The sequence below is a fragment of the Clarias gariepinus genome, chromosome 1 (genome assembly GCF_024256425.1).
Source record: "Clarias gariepinus isolate MV-2021 ecotype Netherlands chromosome 1, CGAR_prim_01v2, whole genome shotgun sequence".
Classification (NCBI taxonomy): Eukaryota; Metazoa; Chordata; class Actinopteri; order Siluriformes; family Clariidae; genus Clarias; species Clarias gariepinus.
In genome coordinates, this window is record NC_071100.1 from 50,009,598 (window position 1) to 50,028,220 (window position 18,623).

Below are 18,623 nucleotides of genomic sequence, written 5' to 3' on the forward strand. Positions count from 1 at the left end.
GGAAAAATGTTTGTTGTTCAAAAAATATAATTAAGTCTTTGTGAAGGAAACAAAAACATACCCTGTACAATTTGGGGTAAAACTGGGTTGGGTTGTGGACAAGTGAGAAGAGAAGAAAAAGGATCATGTCAGGACCTCATCTAGCTTTTTGTTTATGATGGAATCTCCAAGTGGTGCTCAAGTCAAGGCAGCACACATGTCTGAGATTAAAAACCCTTTATTTCTCTATATAATCCCTGCTACACTAATGCATTTATTCCAGCGTTTCACTAGTGCTTGGAGATCATCAAGCCGTGATCGGGCAGCCCCTTGTAGAAATAGCTTGGAGCGAGGTCAGGACTGAACGGAGGATGTGGCAATCACTCCCAGCCAAGGTCCAGAAACGTTCCAGTGGTGTTGGTGAATGACTGTGTGTAGAGTTCCCATAGACGGGTGCATCTCTTTCTTCTGTTAGTTGAAGAGGTCAATTTTCACAGATCAGGCTTTCCACTCGCTGAATGTTAAGAATGTTCAGGACGGCAGTGGGCTCCGGGCCACCTAGGCCAGTATTTTTATCCATGGACCTACGGTCTTCTTTAAAACGTTTGCACCGTTCAGATGTTTTACTGCGGCTGAGTCGCATGAATGAAAGATGTCCATCGCCTCTATGCCTTCCTTCACCCGGAATTTCATCACAAGTCCCAATTTGACTTTTGAAGATTATGACCCTTGAAAGGCAGCAAGGTTGTGTTCCTTCCTTGAGCCGCTGGCTTTGTGACAGTGCAGAGTTCCTGCATGGAATCTCCAGATCAGTGCAGGGTCTTTAGTAGTGGTAGTTCGGTGCCTAAGTCTGTGGAGGCTAAAGTCTGTAGCTACCAGGTCTAGTGGCAGCACGCTAACCCAGTTTGCTCTGTAGCTGTGGTGTATCATGACTACTGGCCCTGCACTTAAGCTGGCAGTTGTTCTTTGTTGATACAGCTGTTCAAAATATGTACAACTAAGTCTTTGTGAAAAAAGAAAGAAAAAAAACATGGCCTGTACAATTTGGGTTAAAACTGGGTCGGGTTGTGTACACGAGAGAAGGAAAGAAAAGGATTGATTATGTCCTGACGTCATTTGACTCACAGTTTATGATGGATCTACAAGTTGTGTTCAAGTCAAAGCGGGACTGTTGATTGAGCAGGACAACAGGGCACATGCCTCGGAGTGAAAATCCCTTTATTTCTTTATATAATCCAATTTTACCCTCATGCATTAATGCCAGCGCTTCACGTCAGACTCATGACTGTACGACGTCCATTGCTTTTATGCCTTCATTCAGCAGAAATTTCATCACACTTCCCGGTTTGACTTGAACGCCTCTTGGAGATAACTCCATAGATACGGTGGATTCCTCCAAGTGACTCCAGAGCCAGATTGTACGACTTACAGCGCATACAGGTGAGTTCTTGGTTGAACAGGTTGAGCTTGGTTTTGCAGGCTCCATAGCTCAGTGGTTAGAGCGCTGGTCTCGTAAACCAGAAGTCGTGAGTTCAATCCTCACTGGGGCCTCTGTGCCGAGTTTTGAAAGTATCAACCCTGAAAGGCAGCAACCTTGGGTTACTTCCTTGAGCCGCTGAGTTTGTTACAGTGTTGATCTCCTGTATAGCATCTCCAAGTCAGTGCAAACTCTCAACTAAGGCTGTTGTGGGTTCAAGGCTTTGTGGCACCATGCCGATGTTGTGATGTATCATGGCCTCTGTCCTCAAGCTGGAAAAATGTTTGTTGTTCAAAAAATATAATTAAGTCTTTGTGAAGGAAACAAAAACATACCCTGTACAATTTGGGGTAAAACTGGGTTGGGTTGTGGACAAGTGAGAAGAGAAGAAAAAGGATCATGTCAGGACCTCATCTAGCTTTTTGTTTATGATGGAATCTCCAAGTGGTGCTCAAGTCAAGGCAGCACACATGTCTGAGATTAAAAACCCTTTATTTCTCTATATAATCCCTGCTACACTAATGCATTTATTCCAGCGTTTCACTAGTGCTTGGAGATCATCAAGCCGTGATCGGGCAGCCCCTTGTAGAAATAGCTTGGAGCGAGGTCAGGACTGAACGGAGGATGTGGCAATCACTCCCAGCCAAGGTCCAGAAACGTTCCAGTGGTGTTGGTGAATGACTGTGTGTAGAGTTCCCATAGACGGGTGCATCTCTTTCTTTTGTTAGTTGAAGAGGTCAATTTTCACAGATCAGGCTTTCCACTCGCTGAATGTTAAGAATGTTCGGGACGGCAGTGGGCTCCGAGCCACCTAGGCCAGTATCTTTATCCATGGACCTACGGTCTTCTTTAAAACGTTTGCACCGTTCAGATGTTTTACTGCGGCTGAGTCGCATGAATGAAAGATGTCCATCGCCTCTATGCCTTCCTTCACCCGGAATTTCATCACAAGTCCCAATTTGACTTGAACGCCCCTTGGACATAACACCATAGATAAGGTGGATTCATCCAAGTGACATCAGAGACAAATTGTACAACGTACAGCACATAGAGGTGAGTTCTTGGTTGAGGTGGTTCTCTTTACAAGGCTCCATAGCTCAGTGGTTAGAGCGCTGGTCTTGTAAACCAGAGGTCGTGAGTTCAATCCTCGCTGGGGCCTTTGTGGCAAATTTTGAAGATTATGACCCTTGAAAGGCAGCAAGGTTGTGTTCCTTCCTTGAGCCGCTGGCTTTGTGACAGTGCAGAGTTCCTGCATGGAATCTCCAGATCAGTGCAGGGTCTTTAGGAGTGGTAGTTCGGTGCCTAAGTCTGTGGAGGCTAAAGTCTGTAGCTACCAGGTCTAGTGGCAGCATGCTAACCCAGTTTGCTCTGTAGCTGTGGTGTATCATGACTACTGGCCCTGCACTCAAGCTGGCAAATGTTTTTTGTTGTTCTTTGTTGATACAGCTGTTCAAAATATGTACAACTAAGTCTTTGTGAAAAAAGAAAGAAAAAAAACATGGCCTGTACAATTTGGGTTAAAACTGGGTCGGGTTGTGTACACGAGAGAAGGAAAGAAAAGGATTGATTATGTCCTGACGTCATTTGACTCACAGTTTATGATGGATCTACAAGTTGTGTTCAAGTCAAAGCGGGACTGTTGATTGAGCAGGACAACAGGGCACATGCCTCGGAGTGAAAATCCCTTTATTTCTTTATATAATCCAATTTTACCCTCATGCATTAATGCCAGCGCTTCACGTCAGACTCATGACTGTACGACGTCCATCGCTTTTATGCCTTCATTCAGCAGAAATTTCATCACACTTCCCGGTTTGACTTGAACGCCTCTTGGAGATAACTCCATAGATACGGTGGATTTCTCCAAGTGACTCCAGAGCCAGATTGTACGACTTACAGCGCATACAGGTGAGTTCTTGGTTGAACATGTTGAGCTTGGCTTTGCAGGCTCCATAGCTCAGTGGTTAGAGCGCTGGTCTCGTAAACCAGAAGTCGTGAGTTCAATCCTCACTGGGGCCTCTGTGCCGAGTTTTGAAAGTATCAACCCTGAAAGGCAGCAACCTTGGGTTACTTCCTTGAGCCGCTGAGTTTGTTACAGTGTTGATCTCCTGTATAGCATCTCCAAGTCAGTGCAAACTCTCAACTAAGGCTGTGTCAGTAGAGGCTAAGGTTGTGGGTTCAAGGCTTTGTGGCACCATGCCGATGTTGTGATGTATCATGGCCTCTGTCCTCAAGCTGGAAAAATGTTTGTTGTTCAAAAAATATAATTAAGTCTTTGTGAAGGAAACAAAAACATACCCTGTACAATTTGGGGTAAAACTGGGTTGGGTTGTGGACAAGTGAGAAGAGAAGAAAAAGGATCATGTCAGGACCTCATCTAGCTTTTTGTTTATGATGGAATCTCCAAGTGGTGCTCAAGTCAAGGCAGCACACATGTCTGAGATTAAAAACCCTTTATTTCTCTATATAATCCCTGCTACACTAATGCATTTATTCCAGCGTTTCACTTATGCTTGGAGATCATCAAGCCGTGATCGGGCAGCCCCTTGTAGAAATAGCTTGGAGCGAGGTCAGGACTGAACGGAGGATGTGGCAATCACTCCCAGCCAAGGTCCAGAAACGTTCCAGTGGTGTTGGTGAATGACTGTGTGTAGAGTTCCCATAGACGGGTGCATCTCTTTCTTCTGTTAGTTGAAGAGGTCAGTTTTCACAGATCAGGCTTTCTACTCGCTGAATGTTAAGAATGTTCAGGACGGCAGTGGGCTCCGAGCCACCTAGGCCAGCATCTTTATCCATGGACCTACGGTCTTCTTTAAAACGTTTGCACCGTTCAGATGTTTTACTGTGGCTGAGTCGCATGAATGATGTCCATTGCCTCCATGCCTTCCTTCACCCGGAATTTCATCACAAGTCCCAGTTTGACTTGAACGCCCCTTGGTCATAACACCATAGATAAGGTGGATTCATCCAAGTGACAACAGAGACAAATTGTACAACGTACAGCACATAGAGGTGAGTTCTTGGTTAAGGTGGTTCTCTCTACAAGGCTCCATAGCTCAGTGGTTAGAGCGCTGGTCTTGTAAACCAGAGGTCGTGAGTTCAATCCTCGCTGGGGCCTTTGTGGCAAATTTTGAAGATTATGACCCTTGAAAGGCAGCAAGGTTGTGTTCCTCCCTTGAGTCGCTGGCTTTGTGACAGTGCAGAGTTCCTGCATGGAATCTTCAGATCAGTGCAGGGTCTTTAGAAGTGGTAGTTCGGTGCCTAAGTCTGTGGAGGCTAAAGTCTGTAGCTACCAGGTCTAGTGGCAGCATGCTAACCCAGTTTGCTCTGTAGCTGTGGCTTGCTCATGACTACTGGCCCTGCACTCAAGCTGGCAAATGTTTTTTGTTGTTCTTTGTTGATACAGCTGTTCAAAATATGTACAACTAAGTCTTTGTGAAAAAAGAAAGAAAAAAAACATGGCCTGTACAATTTGGGTTAAAACTGGGTCGGGTTGTGTACACGAGAGAAGGAAAGAAAAGGATTGATTATGTCCTGACGTCATTTGACTCACAGTTTATGATGGATCTACAAGTTGTGTTCAAGTCAAAGCGGGACTGTTGATTGAGCAGGACAACAGGGCACATGCCTCGGAGTGAAAATCCCTTTATTTCTTTATATAATCCAATTTTACCCTCATGCATTAATGCCAGCGCTTCACGTCAGACTCATGACTGTACGACGTCCATCGCTTTTATGCCTTCATTCAGCAGAAATTTCATCACACTTCCCGGTTTGACTTGAACGCCTCTTGGAGATAACTCCATAGATACGGTGGATTTCTCCAAGTGACTCCAGAGCCAGATTGTACGACTTACAGCGCATACAGGTGAGTTCTTGGTTGAACATGTTGAGCTTGGCTTTGCAGGCTCCATAGCTCAGTGGTTAGAGCGCTGGTCTAACCTTGGGTTACTTCCTTGAGCCGCTGAGTTTGTTACAGTGTTGATCTCCTGTATAGCATCTCCAAGTCAGTGCAAACTCTCAACTAAGGCTGTGTCAGTAGAGGCTAAGGTTGTGGGTTCAAGGCTTTGTGGCACCATGCCGATGTTGTGATGTATCATGGCCTCTGTCCTCAAGCTGGAAAAATGTTTGTTGTTCAAAAAATATAATTAAGTCTTTGTGAAGGAAACAAAAACATACCCTGTACAATTTGGGGTAAAACTGGGTTGGGTTGTGGACAAGTGAGAAGAGAAGAAAAAGGATCATGTCAGGACCTCATCTAGCTTTTTGTTTATGATGGAATCTCCAAGTGGTGCTCAAGTCAAGGCAGCACACATGTCTGAGATTAAAAACCCTTTATTTCTCTATATAATCCCTGCTACACTAATGCATTTATTCCAGCGTTTCACTAGTGCTTGGAGATCATCAAGCCGTGATCGGGCAGCCCCTTGTAGAAATAGCTTGGAGCGAGGTCAGGACTGAACGGAGGATGTGGCAATCACTCCCAGCCAAGGTCCAGAAACGTTCCAGTGGTGTTGGTGAATGACTGTGTGTAGAGTTCCCATAGACGGGTGCATCTCTTTCTTCTGTTAGTTGAAGAGGTCAATTTTCACAGATCAGGCTTTCCACTCGCTGAATGTTAAGAGTGTTCAGGACGGCAGTGGGCTCCGAGCCACCTAGGCCAGTATCTTTATCCATGGACCTACGGTCTTCTTTAAAACGTTTGCACCGTTCAGATGTTTTACTGCGGCTGAGTCGCATGAATGAAAGATGTCCATCGCCTCTATGCCTTCCTTCACCCGGAATTTCATCACAAGTCCCAATTTGACTTGAACGCCCCTCGGACATAACACCATAGATAAGGTGGATTCATCCAAGTGACATCAGAGACAAATTGTACAACGTACAGCACATAGAGGTGAGTTCTTGGTTGAGGTGGTTCTCTTTACAAGGCTCCATAGCTCAGTGGTTAGAGCGCTGGTCTTGTAAACCAGAGGTCGTGAGTTCAATCCTCGCTGGGGCCTTCCTTGAGCCGCTGGCTTTGTGACAGTGCAGAGTTCCTGCATGGAATCTCCAGATCAGTGAGTGGTAGTTCGGTGCCTAAGTCTGTGGAGGCTAAAGTCTGTAGCTACCAGGTCTAGTGGCAGCATGCTAACCCAGTTTGCTCTGTAGATGTGGTGTATCATGACTACTGGCCCTGCACTTAAGCTGGCAAATGTTCTTTGTTGATACAGCTGTTCAAAATATGTACAACTAAGTCTTTGTGAAAAAAGAAAGAAAAAAAACATGGCCTGTACAATTTGGGTTAAAACTGGGTCGGGTTGTGTACACGAGAGAAGGAAAGAAAAGGATTGATTATGTCCTGACGTCATTTGACTCACAGTTTATGATGGATCTACAAGTTGTGTTCAAGTCAAAGCGGGACTGTTGATTGAGCAGGACAACAGGGCACATGCCTCGGAGTGAAAATCCCTTTATTTCTTTATATAATCCAATTTTACCCTCATGCATTAATGCCAGCGCTTCACGTCAGACTCATGACTGTACGACGTCCATCGCTTTTATGCCTTCATTCAGCAGAAATTTCATCACACTTCCCGGTTTGACTTGAACGCCTCTTGGAGATAACTCCATAGATACGGTGGATTCCTCCAAGTGACTCCAGAGCCAGATTGTACGACTTACAGCGCATACAGGTGAGTTCTTGGTTGAACAGGTTGAGCTTGGTTTTGCAGGCTCCATAGCTCAGTGGTTAGAGCGCTGGTCTCGTAAACCAGAAGTCGTGAGTTCAATCCTCACTGGGGCCTCTGTGCCGAGTTTTGAAAGTATCAACCCTGAAAGGCAGCAACCTTGGGTTACTTCCTTGAGCCGCTGAGTTTGTTACAGTGTTGATCTCCTGTATAGCATCTCCAAGTCAGTGCAAACTCTCAACTAAGGCTGTGTCAGTAGAGGCTAAGGTTGTGGGTTCAAGGCTTTGTGGCACCATGCTGATGTTGTGATGTATCATGGCCTCTGTCCTCAAGCTGGAAAAATGTTTGTTGTTCAAAAAATATAATTAAGTCTTTGTGAAGGAAACAAAAACATACCCTGTACAATTTGGGGTAAAACTGGGTTGGGTTGTGGACAAGTGAGAAGAGAAGAAAAAGGATCATGTCAGGACCTCATCTAGCTTTTTGTTTATGATGGAATCTCCAAGTGGTGCTCAAGTCAAGGCAGCACACATGTCTGAGATTAAAAACCCTTTATTTCTCTATATAATCCCTGCTACACTAATGCATTTATTCCAGCGTTTCACTAGTGCTTGGAGATCATCAAGCCGTGATCGGGCAGCCCCTTGTAGAAATAGCTTGGAGCGAGGTCAGGACTGAACGGAGGATGTGGCAATCACTCCCAGCCAAGGTCCAGAAACGTTCCAGTGGTGTTGGTGAATGACTGTGTGTAGAGTTCCCATAGACGGGTGCATCTCTTTCTTCTGTTAGTTGAAGAGGTCAATTTTCACAGATCAGGCTTTCCACTCGCTGAATGTTAAGAATGTTCAGGACGGCAGTGGGCTCCGAGCCACCTAGGCCAGTATCTTTATCCATGGACCTACGGTCTTCTTTAAAACGTTTGCACCGTTCAGATGTTTTACTGCGGCTGAGTCGCATGAATGAAAGATGTCCATCGCCTCTATGCCTTCCTTCACCCGGAATTTCATCACAAGTCCCAATTTGACTTGAACGCCCCTTGGACATAACACCATAGATAAGGTGGATTCATCCAAGTGACATCAGAGACAAATTGTACAACGTACAGCACATAGAGGTGAGTTCTTGGTTGAGGTGGTTCTCTTTACAAGGCTCCATAGCTCAGTGGTTAGAGCGCTGGTCTTGTAAACCAGAGGTCGTGAGTTCAATCCTCGCTGGGGCCTTTGTGGCAAATTTTGAAGATTATGACCCTTGAAAGGCAGCAAGGTTGTGTTCCTTCCTTGAGCCGCTGGCTTTGTGACAGTGCAGAGTTCCTGCATGGAATCTCCAGATCAGTGCAGGGTCTTTAGGAGTGGTAGTTCGGTGCCTAAGTCTGTGGAGGCTAAAGTCTGTAGCTACCAGGTCTAGTGGCAGCATGCTAACCCAGTTTGCTCTGTAGCTGTGGTGTATCATGACTACTGGCCCTGCACTCAAGCTGGCAAATGTTCTTTGTTGTTCTTTGTTGATACAGCTGTTCAAAATATGTACAACTAAGTCTTTGTGAAAAAAGAAAGAAAAAAAACATGGCCTGTACAATTTGGGTTAAAACTGGGTCGGGTTGTGTACACGAGAGAAGGAAAGAAAAGGATTGATTATGTCCTGACGTCATTTGACTCACAGTTTATGATGGATCTACAAGTTGTGTTCAAGTCAAAGCGGGACTGTTGATTGAGCAGGACAACAGGGCACATGCCTCGGAGTGAAAATCCCTTTATTTCTTTATATAATCCAATTTTACCCTCATGCATTAATGCCAGCCCTTCACGTCAGACTCATGACTGTACGTCGTCCATCGCTTTTATGCCTTCATTCAGCAGAAATTTCATCACACTTCCCGGTTTGACTTGAACGCCTCTTGGAGATAACTCCATAGATACGGTGGATTCCTCCAAGTGACTCCAGAGCCATATTGTACGACTTACAGCGCATACAGGTGAGTTCTTGGTTGAACATGTTGAGCTTGGTTTAGCAGGCTCCATAGCTCAGTGGTTAGAGCGCTGGTCTCGTAAACCAGGAGTCGTGAGTTCAATCCTCACTCGGGCCTCTGTGCCGAGTTTTGAAAGTATCAACCCTGAAAGGCAGCAACCTTGGGTTACTTCCTTGAGCCGCTGAGTTTGTTACAGTGTTGATCTCCTGTATAGCATCTCCAAGTCAGTGCAAACTCTCAACTAAGGCTGTGTCAGTAGAGGCTAAGGTTGTGGGTTCAAGGCTTTGTGGCACCATGCCGATGTTGTGATGTATCATGGCCTCTGTCCTCAAGCTGGAAAAATGTTTGTTGTTCAAAAAATATAATTAAGTCTTTGTGAAGGAAACAAAAACATACCCTGTACAATTTGGGGTAAAACTGGGTTGGGTTGTGGACAAGTGAGAAGAGAAGAAAAAGGATCATGTCAGGACCTCATCTAGCTTTTTGTTTATGATGGAATCTCCAAGTGGTGCTCAAGTCAAGGCAGCACACATGTCTGAGATTAAAAACCCTTTATTTCTCTATATAATCCCTGCTACACTAATGCATTTATTCCAGCGTTTCACTAGTGCTTGGAGATCATCAAGCCGTGATCGGGCAGCCCCTTGTAGAAATAGCTTGGAGCGAGGTCAGGACTGAACGGAGGATGTGGCAATCACTCCCAGCCAAGGTCCAGAAACGTTCCAGTGGTGTTGGTGAATGACTGTGTGTAGAGTTCCCATAGACGGGTGCATCTCTTTCTTCTGTTAGTTGAAGAGGTCAATTTTCACAGATCAGGCTTTCCACTCGCTGAATGTTAAGAGTGTTCAGGACGGCAGTGGGCTCCGAGCCACCTAGGCCAGTATCTTTATCCATGGACCTACGGTCTTCTTTAAAACGTTTGCACCGTTCAGATGTTTTACTGCGGCTGAGTCGCATGAATGAAAGATGTCCATCGCCTCTATGCCTTCCTTCACCCGGAATTTCATCACAAGTCCCAATTTGACTTGAACGCCCCTCGGACATAACACCATAGATAAGGTGGATTCATCCAAGTGACATCAGAGACAAATTGTACAACGTACAGCACATAGAGGTGAGTTCTTGGTTGAGGTGGTTCTCTTTACAAGGCTCCATAGCTCAGTGGTTAGAGCGCTGGTCTTGTAAACCAGAGGTCGTGAGTTCAATCCTCGCTGGGGCCTTTGTGGCAAATTTTGAAGATTATGACCCTTGAAAGGCAGCAAGGTTGTGTTCCTTCCTTGAGCCGCTGGCTTTGTGACAGTGCAGAGTTCCTGCATGGAATCTCCAGATCAGTGCAGGGTCTTTAGGAGTGGTAGTTCGGTGCCTAAGTCTGTGGAGGCTAAAGTCTGTAGCTACCAGGTCTAGTGGCAGCATGCTAACCCAGTTTGCTCTGTAGATGTGGTGTATCATGACTACTGGCCCTGCACTTAAGCTGGCAAATGTTCTTTGTTGATACAGCTGTTCAAAATATGTACAACTAAGTCTTTGTGAAAAAAGAAAGAAAAAAAACATGGCCTGTACAATTTGGGTTAAAACTGGGTCGGGTTGTGTACACGAGAGAAGGAAAGAAAAGGATTGATTATGTCCTGACGTCATTTGACTCACAGTTTATGATGGATCTACAAGTTGTGTTCAAGTCAAAGCGGGACTGTTGATTGAGCAGGACAACAGGGCACATGCCTCGGAGTGAAAATCCCTTTATTTCTTTATATAATCCAATTTTACCCTCATGCATTAATGCCAGCGCTTCACGTCAGACTCATGACTGTACGACGTCCATCGCTTTTATGCCTTCATTCAGCAGAAATTTCATCACACTTCCCGGTTTGACTTGAACGCCTCTTGGAGATAACTCCATAGATACGGTGGATTCCTCCAAGTGACTCCAGAGCCAGATTGTACGACTTACAGCGCATACAGGTGAGTTCTTGGTTGAACAGGTTGAGCTTGGTTTTGCAGGCTCCATAGCTCAGTGGTTAGAGCGCTGGTCTCGTAAACCAGAAGTCGTGAGTTCAATCCTCACTGGGGCCTCTGTGCCGAGTTTTGAAAGTATCAACCCTGAAAGGCAGCAACCTTGGGTTACTTCCTTGAGCCGCTGAGTTTGTTACAGTGTTGATCTCCTGTATAGCATCTCCAAGTCAGTGCAAACTCTCAACTAAGGCTGTGTCAGTAGAGGCTAAGGTTGTGGGTTCAAGGCTTTGTGGCACCATGCCGATGTTGTGATGTATCATGGCCTCTGTCCTCAAGCTGGAAAAATGTTTGTTGTTCAAAAAATATAATTAAGTCTTTGTGAAGGAAACAAAAACATACCCTGTACAATTTGGGGTAAAACTGGGTTGGGTTGTGGACAAGTGAGAAGAGAAGAAAAAGGATCATGTCAGGACCTCATCTAGCTTTTTGTTTATGATGGAATCTCCAAGTGGTGCTCAAGTCAAGGCAGCACACATGTCTGAGATTAAAAACCCTTTATTTCTCTATATAATCCCTGCTACACTAATGCATTTATTCCAGCGTTTCACTAGTGCTTGGAGATCATCAAGCCGTGATCGGGCAGCCCCTTGTAGAAATAGCTTGGAGCGAGGTCAGGACTGAACGGAGGATGTGGCAATCACTCCCAGCCAAGGTCCAGAAACGTTCCAGTGGTGTTGGTGAATGACTGTGTGTAGAGTTCCCATAGACGGGTGCATCTCTTTCTTCTGTTAGTTGAAGAGGTCAATTTTCACAGATCAGGCTTTCCACTCGCTGAATGTTAAGAATGTTCAGGACGGCAGTGGGCTCCGAGCCACCTAGGCCAGTATCTTTATCCATGGACCTACGGTCTTCTTTAAAACGTTTGCACCGTTCAGATGTTTTACTGCGGCTGAGTCGCATGAATGAAAGATGTACATCGCCTCTATGCCTTCCTTCACCCGGAATTTCATCACAAGTCCCAATTTGACTTGAACGCCCCTTGGACATAACACCATAGATAAGGTGGATTCATCCAAGTGACATCAGAGACAAATTGTACAACGTACAGCACATAGAGGTGAGTTCTTGGTTGAGGTGGTTCTCTTTACAAGGCTCCATAGCTCAGTGGTTAGAGCGCTGGTCTTGTAAACCAGAGGTCGTGAGTTCAATCCTCGCTGGGGCCTTTGTGGCAAATTTTGAAGATTATGACCCTTGAAAGGCAGCAAGGTTGTGTTCCTTCCTTGAGCCGCTGGCTTTGTGACAGTGCAGAGTTCCTGCATGGAATCTCCAGATCAGTGCAGGGTCTTTAGGAGTGGTAGTTCGGTGCCTAAGTCTGTGGAGGCTAAAGTCTGTAGCTACCAGGTCTAGTGGCAGCATGCTAACCCAGTTTGCTCTGTAGCTGTGGTGTATCATGACTACTGGCCCTGCACTCAAGCTGGCAAATGTTCTTTGTTGTTCTTTGTTGATACAGCTGTTCAAAATATGTACAACTAAGTCTTTGTGAAAAAAGAAAGAAAAAAAACATGGCCTGTACAATTTGGGTTAAAACTGGGTCGGGTTGTGTACACGAGAGAAGGAAAGAAAAGGATTGATTATGTCCTGACGTCATTTGACTCACAGTTTATGATGGATCTACAAGTTGTGTTCAAGTCAAAGCGGGACTGTTGATTGAGCAGGACAACAGGGCACATGCCTCGGAGTGAAAATCCCTTTATTTCTTTATATAATCCAATTTTACCCTCATGCATTAATGCCAGCGCTTCACGTCAGACTCATGACTGTACGACGTCCATCGCTTTTATGCCTTCATTCAGCAGAAATTTCATCACACTTCCCGGTTTGACTTGAACGCCTCTTGGAGATAACTCCATAGATACGGTGGATTCACTAGTGCTTGGAGATCATCAAGCCGTGATCGGGCAGCCCCTTGTAGAAATAGCTTGGAGCGAGGTCAGGACTGAACGGAGGATGTGGCAATCACTCCCAGCCAAGGTCCAGAAACGTTCCAGTGGTGTTGGTGAATGACTGTGTGTAGAGTTCCCATAGACGGGTGCATCTCTTTCTTCTGTTAGTTGAAGAGGTCAATTTTCACAGATCAGGCTTTCCACTCGCTGAATGTTAAGAATGTTCAGGACGGCAGTTTAAAACGTTTGCACCGTTCAGATGTTTTACTGCGGCTGAGTCGCATGAATGAAAGATGTACATCGCCTCTATGCCTTCCTTCACCCGGAATTTCATCACAAGTCCCAATTTGACTTGAACGCCCCTTGGACATAACACCATAGATAAGGTGGATTCATCCAAGTGACATCAGAGACAAATTGTACAACGTACAGCACATAGAGGTGAGTTCTTGGTTGAGGTGCTTCTCTTTACAAGGCTCCATAGCTCAGTGGTTAGAGCGCTGGTCTTGTAAACCAGAGGTCGTGAGTTCAATCCTCGCTGGGGCCTTTGTGGCAAATTTTGAAGATTATGACCCTTGAAAGGCAGCAAGGTTGTGTTCCTTCCTTGAGCCGCTGGCTTTGTGACAGTGCAGAGTTCCTGCATGGAATCTCCAGATCAGTGCAGGGTCTTTAGGAGTGGTAGTTCGGTGCCTAAGTCTGTGGAGGCTAAAGTCTGTAGCTACCAGGTCTAGTGGCAGCATGCTAACCCAGTTTGCTCTGTAGCTGTGGTGTATCATGACTACTGGCCCTGCACTTAAGCTGGCAAATGTTCTTTGTTGATACAGCTGTTCAAAATATGTACAACTAAGTCTTTGTGAAAAAAGAAAGAAAAAAAACATGGCCTGTACAATTTGGGTTAAAACTGGGTCGGGTTGTGTACACGAGAGAAGGAAAGAAAAGGATTGATTATGTCCTGACGTCATTTGACTCACAGTTTATGATGGATCTACAAGTTGTGTTCAAGTCAAAGCGGGACTGTTGATTGAGCAGGACAACAGGGCACATGCCTCGGAGTGAAAATCCCTTTATTTCTTTATATAATCCAATTTTACCCTCATGCATTAATGCCAGCGCTTCACGTCAGACTCATGACTGTACGACGTCCATCGCTTTTATGCCTTCATTCAGCAGAAATTTCATCACACTTCCCGGTTTGACTTGAACGCCTCTTGGAGATAACTCCATAGATACGGTGGATTCCTCCAAGTGACTCCAGAGCCAGATTGTACGACTTACAGCGCATACAGGTGAGTTCTTGGTTGAACAGGTTGAGCTTGGTTTTGCAGGCTCCATAGCTCAGTGGTTAGAGCGCTGGTCTCGTAAACCAGAAGTCGTGAGTTCAATCCTCACTGGGGCCTCTGTGCCGAGTTTTGAAAGTATCAACCCTGAAAGGCAGCAACCTTGGGTTACTTCCTTGAGCCGCTGAGTTTGTTACAGTGTTGATCTCCTGTATAGCATCTCCAAGTCAGTGCAAACTCTCAACTAAGGCTGTGTCAGTAGAGGCTAAGGTTGTGGGTTCAAGGCTTTGTGGCACCATGCCGATGTTGTGATGTATCATGGCCTCTGTCCTCAAGCTGGAAAAATGTTTGTTGTTCAAAAAATATAATTAAGTCTTTGTGAAGGAAACAAAAACATACCCTGTACAATTTGGGGTAAAACTGGGTTGGGTTGTGGACAAGTGAGAAGAGAAGAAAAAGGATCATGTCAGGACCTCATCTAGCTTTTTGTTTATGATGGAATCTCCAAGTGGTGCTCAAGTCAAGGCAGCACACATGTCTGAGATTAAAAACCCTTTATTTCTCTATATAATCCCTGCTACACTAATGCATTTATTCCAGCGTTTCACTAGTGCTTGGAGATCATCAAGCCGTGATCGGGCAGCCCCTTGTAGAAATAGCTTGGAGCGAGGTCAGGACTGAACGGAGGATGTGGCAATCACTCCCAGCCAAGGTCCAGAAACGTTCCAGTGGTGTTGGTGAATGACTGTGTGTAGAGTTCCCATAGACGGGTGCATCTCTTTCTTCTGTTAGTTGAAGAGGTCAATTTTCACAGATCAGGCTTTCCACTCGCTGAATGTTAAGAATGTTCAGGACGGCAGTGGGCTCCGAGCCACCTAGGCCAGTATCTTTATCCATGGACCTACGGTCTTCTTTAAAACGTTTGCACCGTTCAGATGTTTTACTGCGGCTGAGTCGCATGAATGAAAGATGTACATCGCCTCTATGCCTTCCTTCACCCGGAATTTCATCACAAGTCCCAATTTGACTTGAACGCCCCTTGGACATAACACCATAGATAAGGTGGATTCATCCAAGTGACATCAGAGACAAATTGTACAACGTACAGCACATAGAGGTGAGTTCTTGGATGAGGTGGTTCTCTTTACAAGGCTCCATAGCTCAGTGGTTAGAGCGCTGGTCTTGTAAACCAGAGGTCGTGAGTTCAATCCTCGCTGGGGCCTTTGTGGCAAATTTTGAAGATTATGACCCTTGAAAGGCAGCAAGGTTGTGTTCCTTCCTTGAGCCGCTGGCTTTGTGACAGTGCAGAGTTCCTGCATGGAATCTCCAGATCAGTGCAGGGTCTTTAGGAGTGGTAGTTCGGTGCCTAAGTCTGTGGAGGCTAAAGTCTGTAGCTACCAGGTCTAGTGGCAGCATGCTAACCCAGTTTGCTCTGTAGCTGTGGTGTATCATGACTACTGGCCCTGCACTCAAGCTGGCAAATGTTCTTTGTTGTTCTTTGTTGATACAGCTGTTCAAAATATGTACAACTAAGTCTTTGTGAAAAAAGAAAGAAAAAAAACATGGCCTGTACAATTTGGGTTAAAACTGGGTCGGGTTGTGTACACGAGAGAAGGAAAGAAAAGGATTGATTATGTCCTGACGTCATTTGACTCACAGTTTATGATGGATCTACAAGTTGTGTTCAAGTCAAAGCGGGACTGTTGATTGAGCAGGACAACAGGGCACATGCCTCGGAGTGAAAATCCCTTTATTTCTTTATATAATCCAATTTTACCCTCATGCATTAATGCCAGCCCTTCACGTCAGACTCATGACTGTACGTCGTCCATCGCTTTTATGCCTTCATTCAGCAGAAATTTCATCACACTTCCCGGTTTGACTTGAACGCCTCTTGGAGATAACTCCATAGATACGGTGGATTCCTCCAAGTGACTCCAGAGCCAGATTGTACGACTTACAGCGCATACAGGTGAGTTCTTGGTTGAACAGGTTGAGCTTGGTTTTGCAGGCTCCATAGCTCAGTGGTTAGAGCGCTGGTCTCGTAAACCAGAAGTCGTGAGTTCAATCCTCACTGGGGCCTCTGTGCTGAGTTTTGAAAGTATCAACCCTGAAAGGCAGCAACCTTCGGTTACTTCCTTGAGCCGCTGAGTTTGTTACAGTGTTGATCTCCTGTATAGCATCTCCAAGTCAGTGCAAACTCTCAACTAAGGCTGTGTCAGTAGAGGCTAAGGTTGTGGGTTCAAGGCTTTGTGGCACCATGCCGATGTTGTGATGTATCATGGCCTCTGTCCTCAAGCTGGAAAAATGTTTGTTGTTCAAAAAATATAATTAAGTCTTTGTGAAGGAAACAAAAACATACCCTGTACAATTTGGGGTAAAACTGGGTTGGGTTGTGGACAAGTGAGAAGAGAAGAAAAAGGATCATGTCAGGACCTCATCTAGCTTTTTGTTTATGATGGAATCTCCAAGTGGTGCTCAAGTCAAGGCAGCACACATGTCTGAGATTAAAAACCCTTTATTTCTCTATATAATCCCTGCTACACTAATGCATTTATTCCAGCGTTTCACTAGTGCTTGGAGATCATCAAGCCGTGATCGGGCAGCCCCTTGTAGAAATAGCTTGGAGCGAGGTCAGGACTGAACGGAGGATGTGGCAATCACTCCCAGCCAAGGTCCAGAAACGTTCCAGTGGTGTTGGTGAATGACTGTGTGTAGAGTTCCCATAGACGGGTGCATCTCTTTCTTCTGTTAGTTGAAGAGGTCAATTTTCACAGATCAGGCTTTCCACTCGCTGAATGTTAAGAATGTTCAGGACGGCAGTGGGCTCCGAGCCACCTAGGCCAGTATCTTTATCCATGGACCTACGGTCTTCTTTAAAACGTTTGCACCGTTCAGATGTTTTACTGCGGCTGAGTCGCATGAATGAAAGATGTCCATCGCCTCTATGCCTTCCTTCACCCGGAATTTCATCACAAGTCCCAATTTGACTTGAACGCCCCTTGGACATAACACCATAGATAAGGTGGATTCATCCAAGTGACATCAGAGACAAATTGTACAACGTACAGCACATAGAGGTGAGTTCTTGGTTGAGGTGGTTCTCTTTACAAGGCTCCATAGCTCAGTGGTTAGAGCGCTGGTCTTGTAAACCAGAGGTCGTGAGTTCAATCCTCGCTGGGGCCTTTGTGGCAAATTTTGAAGATTATGACCCTTGAAAGGCAGCAAGGTTGTGTTCCTTCCTTGAGCCGCTGGCTTTGTGACAGTGCAGAGTTCCTGCATGGAATCTCCAGATCAGTGCAGGGTCTTTAGGAGTGGTAGTTCGGTGCCTAAGTCTGTGGAGGCTAAAGTCTGTAGCTACCAGGTCTAGTGGCAGCATGCTAACCCAGTTTGCTCTGTAGCTGTGGTGTATCATGACTACTGGCCCTGCACTTAAGCTGGCAAATGTTCTTTGTTGATACAGCTGTTCAAAATATGTACAACTAAGTCTTTGTGAAAAAAGAAAGAAAAAAAACATGGCCTGTACAATTTGGGTTAAAACTGGGTCAGGTTGTTTACACGAGAGAAGGAAAGAAAAGGATTGATTATGTCCTGACGTCATTCGGCTCACAGTTTATGATGGATCTACAAGTTGTGTTCAAGTCAAAGCGGGACTGTTGATTGAGCAGGACAACAGGGCACATGCCTTGGAGTGAAAATCCCTTTATTTCTTTATATAATCCAATTTTACCCTCATGCATTAATGCCAGCGTTTCACGTCAGACTCATGACTGTACGACGTCCATCGCTTTCATGCCTTATTCACCAGAAATTTCATCACACTTCCCAGTTTGACTTGAACGCCTCTTGGAGATAACTCCATAGATACGGTGGATTCCTCCAAGTGACTCCAGAGCCAGATTGTACGACTTACAGCGCATACAGGTGAGTTCTTGGTTGAACAGGTTGAGCTTGGTTTTGCAGGCTCCATAGCTCAGTGGTTAGAGCGCTGGTCTCGTAAACCAGAAGTCGTGAGTTCAATCCTCACTGGGGCCTCTGTGCCGAGTTTTGAAGATTATGACCCTTGAAAGGCAGCAAGGTTGTGTTCCTTCCTTGAGCCGCTGGCTTTGTGACAGTGCAGAGTTCCTGCATGGAATCTCCAGATCAGTGCAGGGTCTTTAGGAGTGGTAGTTCGGTGCCTAAGTCTGTGGAGGCTAAAGTCTGTAGCTACCAGGTCTAGTGGCAGCATGCTAACCCAGTTTGCTCTGTAGCTGTGGTGTATCATGACTACTGGCCCTGCACTTAAGCTGGCAAATGTTCTTTGTTGATACAGCTGTTCAAAATATGTACAACTAAGTCTTTGTGAAAAAAGAAAGAAAAAAAACA

General features: G+C 45.4%; 17 non-coding genes across 17 annotated transcripts; all 17 read left to right on the plus strand.

Moving 5' to 3' along the window:
- Positions 1–1,457: 1,457 nt before the first annotated feature.
- On the plus strand, positions 1,458–1,530 carry trnat-cgu (transfer RNA threonine (anticodon CGU)). The gene has a single exon. It is a non-coding gene; the product is annotated as a tRNA-Thr (tRNA).
- Positions 1,531–2,542: 1,012 nt separating this feature from the next.
- trnat-ugu (transfer RNA threonine (anticodon UGU)) lies at positions 2,543–2,615 on the plus strand. The gene has a single exon. It is a non-coding gene; the product is annotated as a tRNA-Thr (tRNA).
- A 787-nt stretch (positions 2,616–3,402) lies between these two features.
- On the plus strand, positions 3,403–3,475 carry trnat-cgu (transfer RNA threonine (anticodon CGU)). The gene has a single exon. It is a non-coding gene; the product is annotated as a tRNA-Thr (tRNA).
- A 1,026-nt stretch (positions 3,476–4,501) lies between these two features.
- On the plus strand, positions 4,502–4,574 carry trnat-ugu (transfer RNA threonine (anticodon UGU)). The gene has a single exon. It is a non-coding gene; the product is annotated as a tRNA-Thr (tRNA).
- A 1,812-nt stretch (positions 4,575–6,386) lies between these two features.
- On the plus strand, positions 6,387–6,459 carry trnat-ugu (transfer RNA threonine (anticodon UGU)). Its single transcript has one exon. It is a non-coding gene; the product is annotated as a tRNA-Thr (tRNA).
- Positions 6,460–7,169: 710 nt separating this feature from the next.
- Positions 7,170–7,242, plus strand: trnat-cgu (transfer RNA threonine (anticodon CGU)). Its single transcript has one exon. It is a non-coding gene; the product is annotated as a tRNA-Thr (tRNA).
- A 1,030-nt stretch (positions 7,243–8,272) lies between these two features.
- On the plus strand, positions 8,273–8,345 carry trnat-ugu (transfer RNA threonine (anticodon UGU)). The gene has a single exon. It is a non-coding gene; the product is annotated as a tRNA-Thr (tRNA).
- Positions 8,346–9,132: 787 nt separating this feature from the next.
- Positions 9,133–9,205, plus strand: trnat-cgu (transfer RNA threonine (anticodon CGU)). The gene has a single exon. It is a non-coding gene; the product is annotated as a tRNA-Thr (tRNA).
- Positions 9,206–10,235: 1,030 nt separating this feature from the next.
- On the plus strand, positions 10,236–10,308 carry trnat-ugu (transfer RNA threonine (anticodon UGU)). Its single transcript has one exon. It is a non-coding gene; the product is annotated as a tRNA-Thr (tRNA).
- A 777-nt stretch (positions 10,309–11,085) lies between these two features.
- Positions 11,086–11,158, plus strand: trnat-cgu (transfer RNA threonine (anticodon CGU)). Its single transcript has one exon. It is a non-coding gene; the product is annotated as a tRNA-Thr (tRNA).
- A 1,030-nt stretch (positions 11,159–12,188) lies between these two features.
- Positions 12,189–12,261, plus strand: trnat-ugu (transfer RNA threonine (anticodon UGU)). Its single transcript has one exon. It is a non-coding gene; the product is annotated as a tRNA-Thr (tRNA).
- A 1,194-nt stretch (positions 12,262–13,455) lies between these two features.
- On the plus strand, positions 13,456–13,528 carry trnat-ugu (transfer RNA threonine (anticodon UGU)). The gene has a single exon. It is a non-coding gene; the product is annotated as a tRNA-Thr (tRNA).
- Positions 13,529–14,305: 777 nt separating this feature from the next.
- trnat-cgu (transfer RNA threonine (anticodon CGU)) lies at positions 14,306–14,378 on the plus strand. Its single transcript has one exon. It is a non-coding gene; the product is annotated as a tRNA-Thr (tRNA).
- Positions 14,379–15,408: 1,030 nt separating this feature from the next.
- trnat-ugu (transfer RNA threonine (anticodon UGU)) lies at positions 15,409–15,481 on the plus strand. The gene has a single exon. It is a non-coding gene; the product is annotated as a tRNA-Thr (tRNA).
- A 787-nt stretch (positions 15,482–16,268) lies between these two features.
- On the plus strand, positions 16,269–16,341 carry trnat-cgu (transfer RNA threonine (anticodon CGU)). Its single transcript has one exon. It is a non-coding gene; the product is annotated as a tRNA-Thr (tRNA).
- A 1,030-nt stretch (positions 16,342–17,371) lies between these two features.
- trnat-ugu (transfer RNA threonine (anticodon UGU)) lies at positions 17,372–17,444 on the plus strand. Its single transcript has one exon. It is a non-coding gene; the product is annotated as a tRNA-Thr (tRNA).
- A 776-nt stretch (positions 17,445–18,220) lies between these two features.
- Positions 18,221–18,293, plus strand: trnat-cgu (transfer RNA threonine (anticodon CGU)). Its single transcript has one exon. It is a non-coding gene; the product is annotated as a tRNA-Thr (tRNA).
- Positions 18,294–18,623: the final 330 nt, after the last annotated feature.